Raw genomic sequence first — 23,146 nt, forward strand, 5'->3', positions numbered from 1 at the left:
TACACTGATGGACCAACATATTCTGAATCATGATAAATATAAAATGAAACTATTGGGGTGTATGGCATCGTGTCTTAAGGCAAATTGCTAGAACTTCCCGTACCGCAAATGTTCGAGGAATACTGAATGTTTTCAAATAGACTATTATAAATATTGTAACATTGTCTAATATTTATAAGAACTGTATAAACTGAATTGCTAAGTTTAAATTATTTGTTTAAAGTATATTAACTATAGCCAGAATTAAAAATAAAATCTGAATTATTTTTGATATACAAAAAAAAATTTTGCAAAAAAATTGAAAAAAAATGAAACAATTTTTTTCCCAAAATCAATTATTTTGGTAAGACAAGCATAAAGTTCTTTGAATCATTTAAATCGGACGCTTAGTTCTTTCAATAACTGCCATTTTTTGCACATTTAGCTCCGTATCTTCGAAAAGGCTGGGCCTCTGTCTTTGCCAAAAACTAATAAACACTTCTGACAAACATTACTAATTGAATGTTTTTTATATCAATCAAATCGGATGCTCCGTTTTCTCAAAAACTCGATTTCTATTTTCTGCACTCTTTGCTCTTTATCACCGTAACTGCTGAGCCTGCCTTTGCCAAAAACTAATCAGCATATCTCCTTATCAATAGTAATGGAATGTGTTTTGAACCATTTAAATTGGTTGATCCGTGCGGCCGAAAACGTGACCAAAAATTTGTATCCATACATACATACACACACACACATCTATTTTTTCTGATTATGAGGTATGCCTTCAAATGTTCAGAAACCTTCAAAACGTCGAGAAATGTAAAAATTTTCAATGTCGATTTTTGGCCCATTACAATAACTTACCCTACGGGAAGTTAAAAAAAATAATTAAAAATAAACTTGCTCCAGATTATTACCTTTACATATGCAAAATTTGGTATAGATAATAAGAAATGGCTTATAATTACTTCGGAAAAAATAATTAAAAAATAGTCAAATTACTAGATATATTTTAAAAAGGATTATACGTGCACATCCTTTTTAACTTAAGATGATTAACCTAAGACAAAGTGTTAAAAGTTACTTACCAATGAAAAAATTAAGTTACTTACTTAAAATTGAAAAAATTAAGTAATCTAAGTTTATTAATTTTATTCATGATTTATATAATATACAAGTCATAGATCATAGATATTTAATTATCCATCTCCAGCTGTCGATATATTTGATTTCGTATCAATTCATTATGATTCATATAAGACAAATCATATTTCACCTAGGTGTTTATATATGCATTTGATTTTAATCGTGGCGTATCTGTTTCTCTAACTTATGACAAGTGAAGTAGACAATGGTTGACAAATACAAACACAGGTACCTACCAGATAATAAGAAAACTCCGACGTTGATCTAATGATGTCAATTAATTATCTAGATAAGTTCTGAAAGCAGGAAGGCAGATCATTTATCAAAATAATACTTAATCTCGAAACGCAGATGACTGCGTGGTACAGTACTTGACTCTGGTTCTGAGTTAGTGCTGGGACAAAGAATTATTTTAAGAATGGTCAAAATTATTTTTTTCTTGCCGCAAAAATATAATATACTATTTTTTATTTTTATATTATATATAAACGCACTGATATGAAATATCTAATAATGAAGTAAAATATAATAATGAAGGAAGGGTAGGCTTATGTACAATGTATGATGGTGGACATCATGTGTATATTTTATATATTGAAATATATCTTTTTTAATTGAAAAAAAAAACAAGAATTATAAATTTAATACCATGCTTTAAGACACATTTTAACACATTTTCATTGATATTATAAACAGCGATAAAAATAATACTTGCTATTACGCTAAAACAGTTAATATTATTTAAAAAATTTATAGAAATCACTCCAGTGAGTGATTTTTTAATTAAGGATGAAGTAGGTCCCCTGGGCCATCATTTTTTTTGTATCAAAAACATTGAGAACTGCAGATCATTTAGTAGATGATCCTCATTTATTCAAAAAACTTCAACATTAGGTGTTTCCCTACTTCCAAAATAGTAGATATGACAGACAATTGGAGATTCTACACCGGAATAAATTTTTTAATTTGGATTCAGAAGCTTCAACTAAGATTATATTTGACAAAATTTTGGAACTACATATTTATTATTTTGAAAAATAAATAAATTCGCAGCAATCAACAAAATTACAACAAGACTCCAAAATCTAATTATCAAATTTTTCAAAGATAGTCAAATCCAAAAATATTATTAAGATTATTACTATTTGAAATAATGTCACTTTTCCAATGTTCAAGTTAGAAAGAAAGATGCTAACGTCTCGATTTTTAAATTATTATAAGATATTATTTTAAATCCCATTAATGAAATCATTACTAACAAATTGCTGATGATAATTCATTTACATGATTTGAATTTTAATTTATTGGATTTTTTCATCTATCGACATTCAAATTGATACGGATTTGTTTATTATATATTTAATATAACAGATAATCTTAAAATTATGAAAGTATTACTAATGTTTGAAAATTAAAATACATATGATATTTCTATATGAGAGATATTATTGCTCGAGAATTGACTAAAAATTTTGTGAGTTTACACAAAAATCTTATTGTATGTCTTCTTGATTTCAAAATCAATTAAAAATTACTTATTCAGTGTGAAACTTCAATTTTATTAAATTTTGAATAGAGACTGTAGTGAATGGATTTCTGATGCCTTGTTTAAAATAAAGATAAGTCATTAAGAAATTTGCATTCTTATACAAATCTATGGTATATTAAAATAATTCATGGTATAAATTTATAATATCTCGTGTAATCGTTCAAATTGTCATTTTTTTACTTTGTACTGAAAATTGTTCTAAAGAAATGATTTATTGCTTAAATTAAATGCTTCATTCTGGATTATTGAAAAAAAAATCACATTTAACTAACAGCCTGGTAAATAAAATGTTAGGATTAATTTAATAAATCATTTTGAATTATTAGATTTCTTGATTATTGAACATTTATATATAATCAATTAACTGGTTATGGTGGTGCCTTCATTAAAGTATACGCGCAGTTTTGTATCGTCAGAAACGAGGTAAAATATTGTTTTTTACATAAAATTTCACTTACAACCGTTTAGCTTATACCGGCGTAGCCTCAAAAACGACATAACTAAATATTTTTAAATTTGGAAATATGTTCTATTTTTTTAAAATTGTAATTGCAATTTCAATAGCCAGTGGTCGAAGACAAGTATGCTCGCCAATACACAAAATTCACAAATTTCATCTGTTAAATTTTTTCTTTTCAAAAATTACAATCTCAATAGCTAATGATCAAAGACTAGTATACTCATCAATACACAAAATTCATTTGTTCTATTTTTTTTTTCAAAATTTGCAAACTTTATAGCCCATAGTCAAAAACAAGTATACTCGTCAATACACAAATATCACAAAATTCATTTGTTCTATTTTTTTTTCAAAAATTGCAATCTCAATAGCCAATTGTCAAAGACAAATGTACTCGTCAATACACAAAATGTGCCACTTCTATTCATCAACCTCAGTTAATTGATTTATATTTACATACTCTTTTTATTTTATATTTTATATACTTTACAAAATAGATGGTCTTATATTTTTTATTAGTTGCTTATTTTGTCGGTACTCTCTCATAATATATATTTCATAAATAATATCGTATCCATTTTTTTATTGTGGATATAATTTACACCTGTCCAATATCTTATGCATAAGTTTCGAAAACGTAGTTCTTAACTGTATACATTGACCAGTATCACTATTTACACTTGCTAATCGTTTTTTAAATGCTGGTCAATGTTTACTTATTTTTTTAATATGTTTTAAATATTAATAATCGATTATTGTTTTACAGCACTAAATTAATAGTATAAGTCCAATGTGTGTGGCATTTCTTATCAATGCTAAAGAATTACATAACACGGAGTCAAAGTTAAGTTCTCGCTTAAGTAACTACTGCCGGTGACAATCAGTAATTTGTCATAAACTTAAATCAGACAGGATCATGATTAATTTGCCGGTCTTTCAGCTGGTTCTGTTTACCTATTAGATTTTTATTAGACAGGCTTTTATCATTTTAGTGAACAAGATATTTAAGATGATAAAGGACTTTGCAACGCCCGCGCGAATGACATATGGAATTCAAGTTTATTCATGATTTGCAATATAATATATTTTATGTTGCCGATTTATTGGAATCGATTGTTAAATATTTTAATTAGTTTTTTTGCTAGATTATTGCAAATTTTCATAAAACATATATTTAATGAAAAAATGTGTTTGGTGCTGTATCATTCTGAAAATTATAATTAATTTGAAGAAAGCTTTCAATTTTAATATTTTTTCTATTACTTTTTTTTATTACCTAATCCTTAAGCTGTTCGGCTAATTTGGCTTAATACTTTATCGGTTTTACAGATGGCAATCTAAACAGTTGTCTCATCTCTGTGTGATAAATTTTATTATTATAATTTCTGTAAAGTGGCGAATATTTTGCTGATGCATATAACGTCTATTTTAACTTGGAAACATATGAGTATCTATTTTTTTCAAGTTAAAAACGATGTCACCACTGCTTGACATCAAGGTCCTCGAACCGGGACCTCTGATTCTGGTCCAGTCTCTCCAGCTAATTAAAATTTAATGATAAAATAAATGACAAAGGGCTTAATAGGATACATTTTAGTTTAGTTATTCACATTTGGTTTCAAAATTTATTCTAATTTTAATGGTTTTATGGATAATTGTGATCGCAATTCAATTATAAGCTACTACAACTGAATTGATAAAATCGTAGCGATAAAATTATTCATTGTACTTCAACTTCGAAAAACAATATTATCTGAAAAGATTCTCGCGAGATATTGTTAAAAATTTTTAATATTTTGTTTTATTTAATTACTTGTTGCAGGAATAATATTTTATGTTAGTTAAAACCATCCACTCTAATCATGTACAGGGTTCCATGAAATCGATCAGATAATTAAAAAAAAAATTGCAAAGAAACAGCATGCTCGATCGTTTCCAAAAACTAATTTGGAACAGTTTCTGAAATCTCAAAATCAGTTCAAGATATTTGTCTAGAACGCGGATGAAAAATTCTGCACTATTCTTCTAATAATAAAGAAACGCCTTGACCGATTTTGAATAATAAACGAGAGAGATACATCGAATGGGTTTTAAATATGTCAAATCTGTGCAAATTTTAGCAAAGAGTGCAAAACATGTCGGTTTTTAAAATAATGGAGCCTCCAACTCGAATGATCTTACTAGTATTGATAAAGTGAAAAATTGGTTACGTTCTTGCAAAGACAGATTCAATGATTTTGGAGTTGCAGAAAAATAGAAAAAAAAATACATTTCTTGTTCTGAAGTGATTATTGAAAATTATTAGTATTGATTTATATAGACTTAGAAATATTGAGACACAGATGACAGGTAGGAGGGAGAACAGGTAGACAGGTATAAGGCTGGTATACTGGTAGGCTAGTTTAGTGGTAGGCTGGTATACTGGTAGACCAGGTGAACAGGTAAACCTGTAGGCAAGTTGACAAGTAGACAATTTGACTTGTAGACAAGTTGATATGTAGACAAGTTGACATGTATATAAGTAAAAATGTAGAAAGGTGGTCATGTAGAAAGGAGGACATGTAAAAAGATAGACATATGGAAATGTAGACAGGCTAACAGGTACATAGGTAAACGTTTGACCTGATAGATATGTACAAAAGTAATAGTTAGACACTGTTAAACATGTAGATCATATACAAATCAAATATTTGTATCAAAAAATTAAAAATTGCATATATCTTTACGTTTCGAAGGTTTCTGAACATTTTGGCATACCTTAGAAAAAATGGATTTATGTGTATGTGAATACAAATATGTGTCGACGATTTCGGGAACATGGATCAACCGATTGGAATAATTCACAAAACATCCGATTCGTATTGATAAGGAGACGTGCTGATTAGTTTTTGGCGAAGGCAAATCTAGCCGTTCCAAATACAGGGCAAAAAGTGCCAAAAACAGTAACTCAGTTTTTAAAAGAACGGCGCATCCGATTCTAATAATTCAAAAAACATTTTACTTGTATTGACAATATGAAGAACTGATTAGATTTTTGTTATCTTCTGTTATATACGAATTATAAGAAAAAAAATTGTTAAAAGTTTTCAGCCACCGATTGCGATTCGCACTTTGCTAATCCTTCACTTTTTTCATATTTTGCTCGTGAAAACAAAACAATTGACCATTTCGCATAGACATAGACGGGTATTTTGTAACGTTCGCGCAATTTGGTTATTCTTTATTCTTTATTCTTGCATCGTTTGTATTATTTGTCGGTGGCTACCTCGTGGCCGAGTATTGGCGTGTGCTTATTGTTCTGAGCGGTTTGTATTTGTGTCTCTGGGCGATGCAAACGATTTGTATACACACGATCCCATGTCAAGAGGGATGGGAGTGAGCTGCAACCCTCTCAGAGGTTGTAAAAATTTTTAAGGAAAAATTATTAACTAATTATGAAAAATCATTCATTTTGATTATTATTTCATTATGTTTAGTATTATCTTTCACTTATTGTTTTATTGTTTTTCTAGTATTTTTTTTATTAATCAGAAATTTTATTTATTTTACTTATTAATTTTATTATTATTATTTGCTTTTATTTTATATTAAATCAACATACTACGGATATCATTTTATTGAAAATTCTATTCTTTATTTTGTGCTCTTTTTATTAAATTTATATAATTGTTCATTACTGTTACGACATGTTAATTATTTAGCAGTTGTAACAAAAATAGTAATTAAAAAAAAATTGATTCAAAGTTTCAATTGGGCTCATTTTATCTAAGGTTATATATTTTTCCGATCCAATGATTCAAACATTTTACTTGTATCGACGGAATGAAGAATTGATCACAATTTTACGAATGCAGGTCTAGCGTTTTTCAGGTAAAAAATTCAATAATTGGCATGTTATAGTCTAATGATCTTTAAAAATAATTATTATTGATTTATATACATTTAGGAATATTGATATCAGGCTGACAGGTAGACATGTAAACAATTGGAAAGATTGGCAGGTAAACATGTGAACATATAGACAAGAAACCATGTAGATAAGTCTAGAAACACAAAACTAAACATATAGACGTGTAGACAAGTTAACTGGTTGACATATAGACATGTATACGTGTAGAAACTCAGAGGGGTATATAGGTAAACGGGTGGACATGTAGACAGATGCAAAAGTAGACAAGCGGACAACTTAGAAAGGTAGTTAATCAGACAGGTGGTTACTTAAACAACTGAACAAGTAAACTGGTAGCTCATATTCAAATAAAATATTTATTGTTTAACTCGACACATATCGGAAAGTTCATGCAACTTATTTAGGGCAAAATGCCATTTACACATTTTTTTATCTAGCATCATATCATTTTTGAGTCATGTTGATTTAGAATTCTAGCCAATTTATGGTCGTAAGAGTCATAATGGTTTAACTCTCCTGTTTTATTGAATTAATGATTTAATGAAACAGGATTTCAGTTCAATTTACTCAATTATTTATAAACATATTTTATAATACAAAATCACACAATTTCATTTGAATGCCATGCAATCTCATTAGAATGAATAGAGACTACATTTCTTGTTTAAAGAAGTAAGAAACATATACTATAAATTACCTAGAGAAAATTTCTCAATTATATTAAAATGATAAACACAATATAAAAACTTGTTTTTATATTTTTATTAGATACCCTGATTTTGAATGAGTTAACACATTAACAAATAATTAATTTGAACAATTCTTTAATTTGATAACTAATTACTCTGATAAAAACTCCTCATTTGGATAGTTTAAGGCAACAATAAATATTATCAAATTATGTGCATAGTTTAAAATCAGGTCAGGACAAATTAATAATATATAATGGTTTTAGAATGTTATTATGAAACAGACCTTCTTTATAATTTTATAATATATTCTAAAAATAGAAGAATTTTTACCGAAGAAGTTGAGCAATTCAAGTAAAGAGAACTTTCTCTGGAAAAATATTTTAAATTTGATATGATAATCATATATAACTAGTATTAATTCATATATCAAATAAGTAGATTTCTTAATCTTTCAAAGCTGTACTAAAATTTATATGAATTTAACTTCTGCGTTAATTCAATTCAAGAACAAAGGAAAAGCATATCGAAAGGTCTATGCAAAAATTATTCCAAGTCTTACGTATTAGGAAAATCAGATAAATCTATTTTCTGCTTTCATTTGTATTGCAGTATTGGAACTAATAGAATAATTTTAATGAGAATACCCATAATAAAGTATAATTAACTGGCTTTCAGCAACTACGTCAACTGATTCTAATAACCAACTCTTAATTTCAATAGAAAATATAGATATAAAAATATAATATTTGCAATTTACAATAGCAAAATATAGATTCTCTAAATCAGTTGCAAGCTATAGACCCGCAATTCGCACTTAACGAATCTGCACATTTTAAAAACAAATGTTCGTAAAAATAATTAACAGGTACTTCGATAAACCAATTTTAGGATATATTGACTGTTTGTATGCTTGATATATGTCAGTATTCAATTATTACTTTTTAATATCTTTGTCTTTACCTTAACAGCCCTTACTCGGTTAGTATCTAATTCTATTTATCTGTAATAATAGTTTATCCCTATATAAACTTGCCGTAGATTTTTACACTGCTTCGAATGGAACGATTTATTGTTTTATCGGTTTGCTTGCATTTATTTTATCGTATCGACGGTTTGTCTGTAAATTGTACCATTAAGATAAACAATCGGTACATTTCCTTTATAGCGTATATGGTTATCGACTTGATTTGTGTTGTCCTTATTTCAAATTTGAGAAATTAACTCTTTATTACGTATCTGCGGAATGAAATTGAATTGAGTTTGATCTAACAAAAGTAGTATATTCTGCAGGAGAAACTATCGTTAGATTGGAAAGTTGTGCTTTATTCTTTTTCAGTTAACTTTTCCGACTAAACCGGGCAAAGTTGTAAACAATAACAAATGATAAATAGAAATGTAAATTAAGGTGAAAAATGCAATTTACAAGAGATAAATAAAATAAGTAGTTATTCCAACTTTTCTGATGAATATTTCTGACAAAATACCAGATCAAAGTTACAATATTTTTACTCCCTAAAAATGCATCCATAAAATTTATATTGGTATAAATAATGTGGCTATTAGTTCGTTGAATTCCTTTAAAATTAAGAATAAAACATTAGACCTGATGTCTCGTGGCCGTCCCATTTTACCCCACTTATGAGATAAATAGCACCAGATGACAAATTTTTGAAAAGTAGCCAAAAAACACATTTCTACATTGATGAATTAGCTGAGAGTTTTCCTAAACATAGTCAGATTGTTGTTTATATGATATGTGTTATTTGTTGTGATATAATTAGTTTGGTTTTCACAATATAATTGTTCAAAATCAAATTGGACTTTGTGCCCCTTCCTAGCCTAATTTTATAATAATTTACTTTTGTGTAATTTTAAAAGAGTTTACTTTCATACTTTTGTATAGTTGCTGCTAACACATTTCGACATGTTTCTGGGGCAACCTTGGTATTAAATATCACTAAGTATCAATTAAATTGGTGTTTCAAGTTCATTTCGAAAAGTGGGATAAGTTTTTATTTTTTATCTCTATAAACCATCATTAATAGCTTTTGATATATTTTTACCTTTTTTTTGCTGTACTGTTATTATTTTTCAATTTAGTTTAAATCGACTCAAAGTACAAATCAGAATACTACTTAAGTATTGGATTGGACACAAAAAAATATTTTTGCCTCAATATCAGATAACCGACGATTTTTATCATCAACCTGAACTTCAAGTCTTTATTAATCAGTTGAAATTGTCATTTTGGTAAACTTGACAAAATAACAATAACAACAATAAGAAAATAGTTGTTTTCTTATACCTTGTATAATAATGAAAATAGTATATTGACAAATTAAATAAGAATTTGATAATACTGAAAATATATCTCAGCAGATGCGGGCTGAGTAGAACTTTTCACTATTTTTTTTATTTTTATTATTATTATATTGATCAGTAATATTATTTATTACTAAATAGTTAAGATTATATCATTATAGTTAAAATATTGTTAATATTGTCAATATAGCATACAATGTCCCTAAATGTCCTTAAATAATAATAATAATACGTCTTTATTTGTTTAACTTTTTATATTTTTAGGTACATGTCAAAATTGTCAATAATTTCTGGTTATGATATACCTATGCATTTTGAGCTTTGTGTAATTACATTTTGTATAATTATATTTAAATTTTTCATCAATTAATTTCATTACTATGTGATAAAATTAATTTTATATTTTTAAACCTCATTAGATAAATATTTCTTGTTCAATTTTCAAAATTTTACTACAATATGTGTTGATTTTTTATTTTGTTTATTACAGACAATCAGAATTACAATATGATGATTAACATCACGTTCAAGGATCTCCCTTTACAAGAAGACCCTTTAAGAGGTAAGTGAACTAGAGCTAATTAGTTGAATTAGACTGAATATTAAAATATTTTAGTTGGGGTTTGGCTACTTTTTCTTCAATTGCTTCATTTTTTTCAATAAAATTAGATTTTATTATATTTTTGGTTCAATTAACAAAATAATAATTTTTTATATAAAAAAGGGTTGAACATTAGTTGGGGAATATGTGTTTTCCGTCGTTTTACGTGTACCGTCGTACTATGACCCTCTCTTCTTCAGAGGAGTTTTTCCGTTCGGAAAACAAATGATGGTTGTTGTTCCGGACTAAGCGGGAAATACCGCATGACGAATGACCGGAGTCCGCAAAACCAAATAAAAAAGTCCGGCTCTCCCTCGCAATTCCCGGATGCGACGCACTCAAGAAATCTACATACGCGCCGGACCGTACATAAGCGGAATATAATACGTAGTCATTCGTTAAAATGATTTAGGATTTATTTCACGAATGGAAAGATGAAATATTGAAATTGGAAAATTTGCCTTGCAATTAGATATCTTGATTTTTTTGAATGACAAACGACACATAAGGGTTGTTTTTGTTAGCAGCAGATAAAAGCCACATAATAATCAATAAATTGATATATAATAATTGAAAACTTAAACTTTTCTTCGGTTACATTTTACATGTTGGCCGAGCGGTGGCATAATGGGTTGAAAGGGGTAACGCAAACTAGTACAGGGTTTGTTAGTCCAATTTTTTTTTATTTATTTTTCATAGCAAACTATGCAAAGTACATTCAGCTACATATTGTTACAGTTATATATTATTTGACTGCGTGCGAAGGATCGCTATCCTTCTTAGATGTTATGTTATATTTTGTAGTAAATTATTGCAGATTCTTTTTTTGAGACGCTTTGATGGTAAAGGCTTGAGCAGATCTAACGCTAATACGTTTGGATGACGACTTAGACGAGCTTTGTATCTTGTACAGTAAAGACTAATTTCTTCTTCTATAGTTTGACTTCTGAGATCTTGATGCATCAACCAATTGGTTACGTATTTTGGAGCGTTCACGATTTCTTTCAAAATTTTATTTTGGAACCTTTGTAGAATAGTTATATTCGATTTACTAGCCGCACCCTATAGTTGTAGGCCGTAGGACCATATTGGTTTATTAATTGTCTTGTATATTAGGAGTTTATTTTCTATTGTGACTTGTGATTTCCATTTCCATTAATCAATTAAGTTGCCTACGTGTTAATTCAAGCTGCTGACGCTTCTTTAGAATATGTTCATGCCAGGTTAATCTTCTATCTAAATGTATTCCCAGATATTTAACAACATTGGATACAGGAACCAAATCACCATTTAATCTAACAGGGACAGTTCAATTCTAATGTCAAATTTTCACTTAAGGTTATGGATCTCAAATAAAACTTCATGTGAAATTCACCTCTTTTGGGTATAGCTGCATATATCTAATAAATGTAAAAAAATACTTTGAGTATAGTTAATCACAATTGGATTGGACAAATTCTTGGTTGCCTGCCACCCATCCAAAAATCCATATAATAATGTTAAAACAATTAATAAATGTCCTAGTATAACAGATTTCCAGTTAACAATGACATTACAAAAACATTATGAGGTCTAATCATAAATTTCAATTGAATAGACGATGATCTTTTTTTTTTTTGTAAAATAAGAAAATGTTTTAAATTTGATTTGAATTGAAGAGTTGAGACGATTCTGGCAATATTTTTATATTGTCAGTTCCATAAAAATTATATATGAAAAAATATCTAAAAAATAGGTGCAGTATATAATTTCTAAAAATGTATAGTAACCACAAATAATACAAATTATTTTAGTAAACTTACGTTGCTTACACAGCACTGATTTTTCATTTGTTTTATTATTTTTACTATATGCGTACAATACGTATACGCATACATTCACAGCAATCATACTCACGCGACACGACGACCAATCACAAGCGACCCGTATAGAAATGATCTCATCGAGAGCGACTGATGAATCATTGGCAGTCGACTCGAGCGTTACGCTCTTCCGTTGCATTTTCACAGATTTACACCCTATCACGCATAAAAAAGTTTTATTTCAAAAATAGAATTTATTACAAAATTAAATATGGTGAAACAAATCTAAATTATGAGCGGAGCATAAAGCAACTAAGAAAATGATATTGCTTAGATGGAATTAGGAAATATGACCGACAAACAATTGTCATTTAGTAGATAAACAATTATTTAACGTCGATATTAAATTTGTTTTATTAAATTTTTTCACAAATATCATGCATTTTCATTAAATTCACGATGGCATTCTGAAGTTTGGAAGTTTGAAGATTAATTCTTGATAGTTCATTTTCTTGTTTGTTTTTTTTTTGTCAAATTGTTGCACATTGTCAAATTGTGGATAAATGAAACTATGAAATTATTATTTGTAAATAGCTAAAATAATAGCTATATCTATTATTTCGATTTTGCTAATGAAACAATTAAATAGAAACAGTGTAGATGGTAAATTGATGCAAGGTTTTCTTAATGGCTTATAATGCCAAAAAAATTAAATTTTAATGTCCATTCTATATAAATGTATATACAGTATTACAGTATATAATGTATTGTTACAATTATATTGCGATCCGATTATTTTGCTAAATAAATTTTGGAAACTATCAGTTTTTAAAAGTATGTGTTAAAAAATTTATAATATATCATCAGTAATTTTAATTAAAAATCTACAATATTTAAAAATTATAAAATTGCGTTACCACATGTTGTAATAAATTTAATAATAACTATGCATTGTCTAGTTGTCTAAAAATAAATTACATTTAACAATGTTCAAATATTATATTTTAAAATTGAATTATAAATAAAAATATCTTTGCTTCAAATTAATTCCTTTCTTAAACATATGAGACATAAGAAGAAGCCGTAAGCACTTCGCTGGCACTTGTTTCTTATAACTTTTAGTGCTTGTGGCACATATGTGAAACAATTTAATAATTCTTCCGCATATTTAAATTGCATACAAAATTACTTTATAAAATACCTATGCCATCTTTTCTTTTTCCCTGCGATATGGAGAATATTATAATTTTGCATACGTAATATTGCACTTAAGTAACGTTTGTGTCTTGAAAAAGTATTCGTTGTAAGAACACTCGGCCAGCATATATCTTATTTAACTTTTAATGCTAGTGGCACGTTTGTAAAATAATTTAATAGCTTCTTTGCATATTTAAATTTTGCTCGTCCTTTGAGAAATTGCTTTTATTATCTTTCTGGGCTATTTTAGTAATTTTATATATATATATATATATATATCTGCACATTTCTCCAAATATTGCAAAACTGTGTGAACGATGATCTTCTAAAAATATAAAACAGGTAAAATATGGGTAAAACGTTAATAACAAATTTGCAATTAAAATTATAAATGCCTTCATATTATTCAAAATATATTATTGGTTTCAAATGTTTATATATTATATATTAAGCCCATATATGGACATTTCATAATAAATTGTCGTAATTTATCAAATTAAATTAATCAAAATTTTGTCTCTTGTAGTGAATGTGTGCTCAAATATTTTATTAAACTTATTAATCACAAATCAAAGTTGAACCAAAAACAATAAACAACAAAATTATCTATTTTTTATCATTATTTTATTTATTAAATAATATACGTTTTTATATCTCAGTCTGGTTTTATTTTATTTTGAAATGTTTAATTAATTTAAAAAACTTTTCTTTACTTTATTACTCTAATTCAAAAAAACGAAAAATTCGAAAACAATTCTGACTATTTTTATAATTATATAATTTTATTTTCAATTTACTTGTTTACCTATCTCAATCGTTACCATTATGTTAACAAGTTAACTAATAAGCTTATTTATAAATAAGCTTGTTAGTAATTTGTAATAATCCTGAATATTACAATTAACTTCAATACCTTATTTTCATAACAAACAATGAAATTATCAATTCAATTTATATATTTTAAATTTTGAAATATATTCAAATCGGCAGAATATTATCGTAATAATTTGGTTTTCAATTCACCAATTTACAAATATCAATTGTTACCATTATGTTTACTAATCATCTTATTCTTAGATATTGATCCTGAATATTACAATTTATCTTACATTTTTACAACTAACAATGAAATTAACTATTTAATTTCGATTTTTTTATTTTTAAATATATTTTTTAATTGCCACAATATTATTGTCAAAGATGTTAATACTAAAATTCAATAATATTTTTTTAATTACTTCCTGAAAATTTAAAACATAAGGTTAAACTACCCAGAGATCTAAGTTGAAAATTGCACATCCATCGTACATCTTTTATATACCCTTGTTAATTAAATTGGTACTGATTAGATTAGATAACTGATTAGATAACTATGAAAGAATTAGTCATTTCAAAAAATATGTGCACCAATACCAATTATGAATGGAGTATATAACTAATAATTTATAAAACAAACTCAAATAAATTTTCATTTAGAGTTGTTGTATACGGTAGTAGAATTGGCGAGTAATACCTTTTGAGAAACACAGATATAAAGAAAAAAAAAACAATGATTTTTGAATTATATGTGATTTTAATTAGAAACATTATTTAATACAAGTTCCTACTAAAACTTACGACAATAAATCTTTTTCTTTTTTATATTTTTTTATTTCCTTAAATAACTCACAAGAATAGTTTAATCATATAAGCTATTTTGTAATATGTACCAAAAAAATGTATGATTTATTAACTTCCCGTAGGGTAAGTTATTGTAATGGGCCGAAAATCGGAATTAAAAATTTTTACATTTCTCGACGTTTTGAAGGTTTCTGAACGTTTTGGCATACCTCAGAAAAAATGGATGTGTGTGTGTGTGTGTGTGTGTGTGTATGTATGTGTGGATACAAATTTCCAGTCACGTTTTAGGGCGCACGGATCAACCGATTTGAATGGTTCAAAAATCATCCGATTCCTATTGATAGGGAAAAGAGCTGATTAGTTTTTGGCAAAGGCAGGTCCAGCCGTTTCGGAGATACGGAGCAAAGAGTGCAGAAAATATAAATCGTATTTTTGAGAGAACGGAGTATCCGATTTGAATGATCTAAAGTACATTCAATTAGTAATGATTGGGAGAAGTGTTCATTAGTTTTTGGCAAAGGCAGGCCCAGCCGTTTTGAAGATACGGAGCTAAATATGTAAAAAATGGCAGTTTTTGAGAGAACTAAGCGTCCGATTTAAATGATTCAAAGGACTTTCTGCTTGTCTTAACAAAATAATCGATTTTGGAAAAAAAAATTGTCCCATTTTTTTTTTTTTTTTTTTTAGTTTTTTGTATATCGAAAATATTTATTTTTAATTCTAACTATAGTTCTAATATACTTTACAAATAATTTCAACTCTGCAATTCAGTTTATATAATATTTATAAATATTAGACAATGTTACAATATTTATAATAATCTATTTGAAAACATTCAGTAATCCTCGAACATTTCGTTACGGTACGGGATGTTCCAGCAATTTGCCTTAAGGCACGATGCCACCCACCCCACTAGTTTTTTTAAATAATTGGTATAACTTTTTAGAGAGACAAGTTTTGTTTAGTTTGAATAATACTAAATCTATCTAGATTGTTCATAAAATGTTTTACAAATATGTACTGTAATATTATATTAATCATATCTTTCTAGCTAATTTAATCGCCTGTGGGCTGAAATTTTGTTTTCCATCGAAAAATTAGGGGAACCAAAAATCAGTAATTATAAACTATATATGAAACAAAGAAACTGTATATAAAAAGCAAAAATAAAAAAATCTGTCTTATCTGTCGATCTAAACATTTTTTTGGTATTAATGTACCTACTATATGATTTTCAAGTCAAAGCGGTCAATAATGTTCGGACTTCTGTGTATAAAAATGTTCGTCCAGATTAAAAAGTCAAGCAAAAGTCATAAATATTTATATTTACTGTCTTGACTGAATTGACAATGCTATAAAATTGAGATTTATGCATCATCTCAAGAAAAAAACATAATTATTTGGTAAAATCTTGAAAAAAATTAAATGTGAGGATTATGCGAGCATATTATCAATTGTGGTGTAAAGCAACAGCGCATAAGTTATTCTCAGCATGTGCCTGTCACCTGTGCCTTGACTAATACATGTCTTTTTATTATCTTAGCCATCAACCCTTATTCCAGGTCGCTAGTTATCTCGCCCTCAACTGGCCGCTTAGTGGGAATGGGTATATTTACCATCCGCTCGCCCATAAAGCCATTCTTCCTATCAAGGGACACAGGCTGACGTGTGATAACGCAAGGAGCGCGCGAATTTGTATTTTTCTTTCTCTTCCAAACTTCTCACGCAACCCTTACCGCTAACCATTTCTGGTAACCCTTAGCCTATTGCTCTGTCGCTTAACCCTTCAGCCGCCGCCCCTGCTGGCAACCCCTTCCCCGGAGGCTGAGCGGCCATTATTCTCGAGTGTGTGTGCTTAAGATGCTACGACAAAGAATTTTTAGATAAATTGCGCACGAAAAAAAAACAAATAATGCAAACGTTAAGAGAGGTCCTTCTGAGACAATCCGAATCATTTTTGTTTCTGGGTGATGTTTCTTTTGTTATTTATTCCTAAACATTTTTGACCGAGATAATATATTTATATATTGCGATGCGAGTAGAACTGAATAATTCATAAAACAAATATGGCGAATTGAATCTCACAATTTTCAGATTAATGTAAACATTAACGTTTCTCACTATTTGTATAAAAATAACGCTGGAATTTTATATTACCAGTTTTTGCAGAGCAAATGAAAAAAGCGATTCAGTTACTTAAATGTAACGTTCTAATTGTTTATATTTTAATCAAACCATAAATTATTTACTTTCAATCACTGGGCTTGGGTTTCTGGTACTTTCAAAATTATTTTAATTGTTATATTTTTTTATTGTATTATTTATCAAAATGTGTGCATGCCAAATGGTTTTTATATTTATTTCATGAATTTTGGACTCAATTTTGGAAGGAAAAAATAATTTTGTATGATTTTGGAAAAACACTGTAAATAAATTATTTAAATTCACTCTATTTTTATGTACTATCAATTTTTTTAAAGTGACTTTATTTGTATTGTATTAGATTTCGTGAAAAAATTTATGACATTTAGCTTTATTGGAAGATACCTCTTTCATTGTAATGAGTTTTTATGCACCTCTAATTATGATTTGATATAAGTAATGCTCCAAAAGACTATTTACATTCGACATATTTTGGTCTATATTTTCAAGTGAAAAACTGATACCACTGTTTTGAACTCTAAATCTTGTGTATGCAAGGCCCAGGCTAATACCACTGCACCACAGAGGCACTTGCCTTATAATCTATACATCATATATTTATTTTTAACAAACTTTTGTTTACCAAAATCTGTTGTCGGGTTTCTGTAAATATGGTTGACTTGCGAAGAAACAATTTCACGATGTGGTTGCTAGCAGTAGAGGAGACTGGAGTAGTTAGTTCAGTATTAGATTTCTTAGATAAATGTTCAAATTATCATTTAATTTACTTCTCTCCCAACAGAACAATGGCTGATCAAAAAAAGTGGCACAACCGTACCTAGAGCACGCTTTTAAAAATAAATAATTATTATGACTGAGCTAAATTATCGACGTAAAAACTAATTGCTGATATTAACTGCTACATTAAACTGTTTATATTGAAAGAAATCGAAAAGAAAACTTTCTTTAGTTTATACTCTTCAAATGCAATGCAGTGTACAGATCATGTTAACGTAAGCCAACAAAAAACAATCAAGGAAACTTGTTCAAACAAACATACTAGATTTTTCTAGCCTTGGAACTTTTCTCAATATCAGTATAAAAATTGAAAACCACTTTCGTCAAACACAGTTTTTATACTAGTTTTTTTTAAATACAAATTGAAAATATCAAAAGTTATGTTCAGAAAGAGTCATGTGCAATATATGCGTAGCATAGTTCTATCGTTTGTATAATTTTGCAACACGCGAGTCGCCAATCTTAATTGCTGTCTTCGTATAAATATATATAATTTATTTGCGAAAACATTTTAGCAGTATATATCCCCCCAGTATTTTAATATTTAAAAACCGAGAACATTGACATTCGTATAGCTATCATTCGCTCGTATAGCTATAATCCTGGCTATAACATCGGTTGTTATCAGTTCAACGAATCATCCTGTCTCGTGAATGCGTATCATACTATCAGCTATGAAAAAACTACAAACTCACACATTTGCGAAGATCACAAATACTACCCACACATTCGCCATCCGAACTGGAGACTACATTTGCTCCACTCATAAAACTTACTCTCGCTTAACATTTGGAAAACTGGGATGAATTCGACAAAAACTGGTTATTGAAATTGTTAAATTAGTATAGTGCTTGGCATCGTGTCGTAAGGCAAATTGCTGGAACTTTCCGTACCGTAAAATAAAATTTTTAAAAGCCCTAAAATTTTTAGAAAACTATGAAAAAAATATTTTTTTGACTTTTATGAAATTTTAAAAAGAATAGGATTTTTTTTTATTTTTCCTTCCAATTTGAGTGTGTGTTTCAAAGCAGCTACGTCGCAGTCAAACGGTTAAACATTATAGATCCTAATACGAAATCCATAGAAATATAGACAAATTTTGAAATTATTATTGAAATATCTATAAAATATGTGACAAGTTGACTCGTAAATGTCTAATGATAATTTTCGACCACCAAATAACATTTCTTTTTTAATTTTTTTACGAGTTCTTCATTTCGTCAATACAAGTAAAATGCTTTTTGAATCATTGAAATCGGTTAGTCCGTATTCTCGAAACCGTCAACAAAAATTTGTATCCGCACGTACATATTACACATACACAAAAGTACATCAATTTGTTTAAAGCATGCCAAAATCTTCAGAAGGTTTTGAAACGTAAAGATATAAAAGAAAATTATATTTGATGTTTTGCTTTTACCATAACTTACCGTACTATGTACATATATCTATATTGTTTAAATTTTCCTGCTATTATTTTTTATGATTTTATATTTCTCAGCTAAAAATTCTTTTAAAATATTTATAAATGAAAAACTGAATAACTGAATATTTTTTGAGCAAAACGGCGGCTTCTATTCGATTTCGAGGCAAGTTAATACTAATACTTACCTATTTTTTTTTTCAATTTTGTCAAAATAAATTGAACATATTCATTATGATACAATAAATTAAATAATATGAATTGACATGAATGTCTACTTTTTCCTCATTGCAGTATTTCCATATATAAATATTGTGCCAATTTAATTTAAATATTAAAATAATTCTATTCATCTAATAATTTTATTACATTGAATTATACCACCACTTAGCTTTCAAAAGATATAAAATACCTAAACGAATAAAAAACTGAAATATATATTTTTTAAAATGAGTTAATTTTATTGATTGCTCCGATTAAAACTACAGCAATTTTTATTCAAACTTTCTAATTTTTTTTTCTTAGTTCTAGTCCATTCCTGTATCGCGTGAGAATTGCTATAAAAGTATTTGGAAGTACTATAAAACATTTTATCTTCTATATGATATTCGTTTATATCACACTAAACGATCACGTTGATTTTAAACCATATATTGCGCCAACTTAGTATGAATATAGAAATCTATACATTTAATAGTATCAATGAATTTAGATTAGAAATTCTAAGGTTCAATCTTAATCTATCATTATACTCGTACATGTTCTAGTAAAAATCATGAATTATATAAAATTACATTTATGATAAATTGATTCTTTTTTAATGATAGCATTAAAAAAATTATGTAATAAAAATGATTTTGCTTTTAGCATCCATCAGTATATAATTTTTATATTTACAACATTCATACAAGATAAAACTATCAACCAAAAAATTATGACTCTATTCATAGGAAGTTAACTCGCCAAGACCTGATAAAACTCTGTCCTGATTTTCAAAACGAAAAACAATTATATATCTTATAAACTACAGGTAAAAATTAAATATCCTTACCAATTTAAGCACAGCTTTCTCAAAAACAGTTTAATTTCATTTAAATACAATTTACCACAAAATTTACATAATAGCTACAATTTCCAACAAAGTTGTATGTCTTTCAAATGTGATACCCCTGTACAGGTAAGCTGTCGGATAAAAACACCTATTTACTTTCAACTAGGAAAGTTTTGAGCTGTTCGAGACAATCATGAAAAGCTTTCGCAGAAACTTTTCTGATGAATCGTTAAAAAAAATTGAATCATTTTACTCTCATCGTATAAAACTTTCAGAAATTGAGTAATTGACGTCTTTCTACATTCTGGTAATGTATGAGGAAATGGTTTTTTTCATTTTTATACCCGTATTGGACCATTTTATTATGAAAAGTGAACTTTCATCCGGTGGTTTTTCTCGGGTTTCACTTTGCCGAATTCAATTTTCATCGCATTTCCGTAATCGCTCGAATGCATTGTCGACAAATTAATTCATGCGATTTAGTATTTCGGGTTAAAACAGTAGTGAACTATTTTGTGCGAGAAATATTATAGATCAACCATAGATTATAATATAAACATAATAATACTTTTTGGTAGAATAAATTAAATTATATTTATTTTATATTTCATTTGAATTACTGTTGTCTATTATGATGGCTAGTGTGAACGAGGTCGTGAGTTTGAACTGCGCTGTGAACAACATGATATCGTGCAGTAGCGATAACCATTTTTATTTAAAAATATATAAAAACTTTACTTATAAAATATAACTGAAAATAGTCCATTTTGTATACTGCGGTGTGAAATGTCGATGAAAAACCACTCACAAGATTCTTCCCTGAATCGAATTTGAGTTTAAGTCCTAGGGCAGTACTACCCAATATTTCATTATTTTTGTTGTATATCAATGTTCAGAAAAAAATTTAGTAGTTGTCCTTTATAGATGTGTTTAGTATACTTGATAACTATTGTTTACTTTTAATTATTTTGCAGCAAAACCCTAAATATTCAAATTTTACTTTAAAATTTTGCATCACGACTGCTTGATGTTTATCTCAATGGGGTGGGTATCGAACCTGGAACTAGTGGTTGCTAATTTATGTTTGTACAACCTTGTAAATTTAATTTATACTATTATTTTTAAGGGAAATTTAATTAATAAAGTTTTATTTATGAAATATTTCTGATGATCGAGTTATCGCTTCGATTAGTATGTCATATTTTAATTAAACATATGTATTATTTTATTACTTACTTATTATTTTATTGTTTGTTCAACGTTTAATTTCTATGTGTGAACATAACTTTGTTCATAATTATATAATTTCATTAATTTAAATATATAGAAAGTGCAAAAAATTGTGTAACATCAAATAACTTGAACCTTTCTGATTCTGTGCCAAATAATAACAATGCAATTTTGTTGAAAATCCAAAACTTTAAACTGGATTTTAAAATCGTTTTCAGTTAGCGCATAATATTATGATTAATTATACTAAACTTTCCGTAGGGTAAGTTATTATAATAAGCCAAAAATCGAAAATATTTTGGATTTTAATTCTAATTCTAGCTAATGTTCTAAACATCTCTCATATACTTCAAATAAATAATTTTAACTTTGTAATTCTGTTTATATAATCCGATTGATTAAGTTTTGTTTATCTACTTTCCATACAAACATCTACAAACGCCGTCGTCCAATTCATAAGCTCTTATATTTTGTCTATAAATTACGAATAATGAACGAAGTTCATGAAAATCTAGTTGAAAACATTTAATATTCCTTGAACGATGCCATACACCACTAGTTTTTTTGACATACATGATTTAATTCACGTAAATAAAAAGAGTTCACGAATTTTTGTGAGAAGTACTACATCAGTACCGAATTATCTAATTTTGTATTGTGGATAGAGAAAATACGTTAATTTTACCCAAATAATATAATATGTGTATATAGAACTGCAATAGCTGTATAGATAAATGTAATGGCAAAATGGTGTAAAGCAAAATCCAAATAAAAATAATTATATATAATACTTGAAACATGTTTGCGATTAACAGATCTGATTATTACCCTCTACAATGCTTTTATACAATTAAGTGAATTGATTATAAGGACAGAAAATACAATATTTGGCATTATGTTCTTGATATTAGTAAAATTTTGATAATTTATTTCGAATGCTATATAATTTGAAGATTCTTATCCATCATTTGATTAACTTTATTACAACCAAGTTGGCACTTCGTGAGAGAATAACGTAGTAAATTCGTATTTTTCGCGCGTCTCAAAGGCATTGAAATGCGAACATAATCACATCTCGACGCGGAGTATTTAGCATTAGACTATTTTTATTCGCAAAACGTTTTTTCTCTACGCTTTATATTATCGCGTTTTAAGGTTTATTCCGATTTTCATCACTTTTCGTGAACGCTCCAACACTTTTCCGATATCGCAGCGCCAATT

At 28.0% G+C, this 23,146-nt stretch overlaps 1 long non-coding RNA gene across 1 annotated transcript in view; it reads left to right on the forward strand.

Moving 5' to 3' along the window:
• Positions 1-10,624, forward strand: part of LOC113387619 — a 240,613-nt gene extending 229,989 nt beyond the window's left edge. Inside the window, exon 5 of the long non-coding RNA XR_003368149.1 lies at positions 10,552-10,624. This is a non-coding gene — a long non-coding RNA (uncharacterized LOC113387619). The remainder of the gene's footprint in view (positions 1-10,551) is intronic.
• The last annotated feature ends 12,522 nt before the right edge of the window (positions 10,625-23,146 follow it).

This window comes from Ctenocephalides felis, unplaced genomic scaffold, assembly GCF_003426905.1.
Source record: "Ctenocephalides felis isolate EL2017-DRISC unplaced genomic scaffold, ASM342690v1 CF-g0.4_SCAFFOLD_03572, whole genome shotgun sequence".
Taxonomy (NCBI): Eukaryota; Metazoa; Arthropoda; class Insecta; order Siphonaptera; family Pulicidae; genus Ctenocephalides; species Ctenocephalides felis.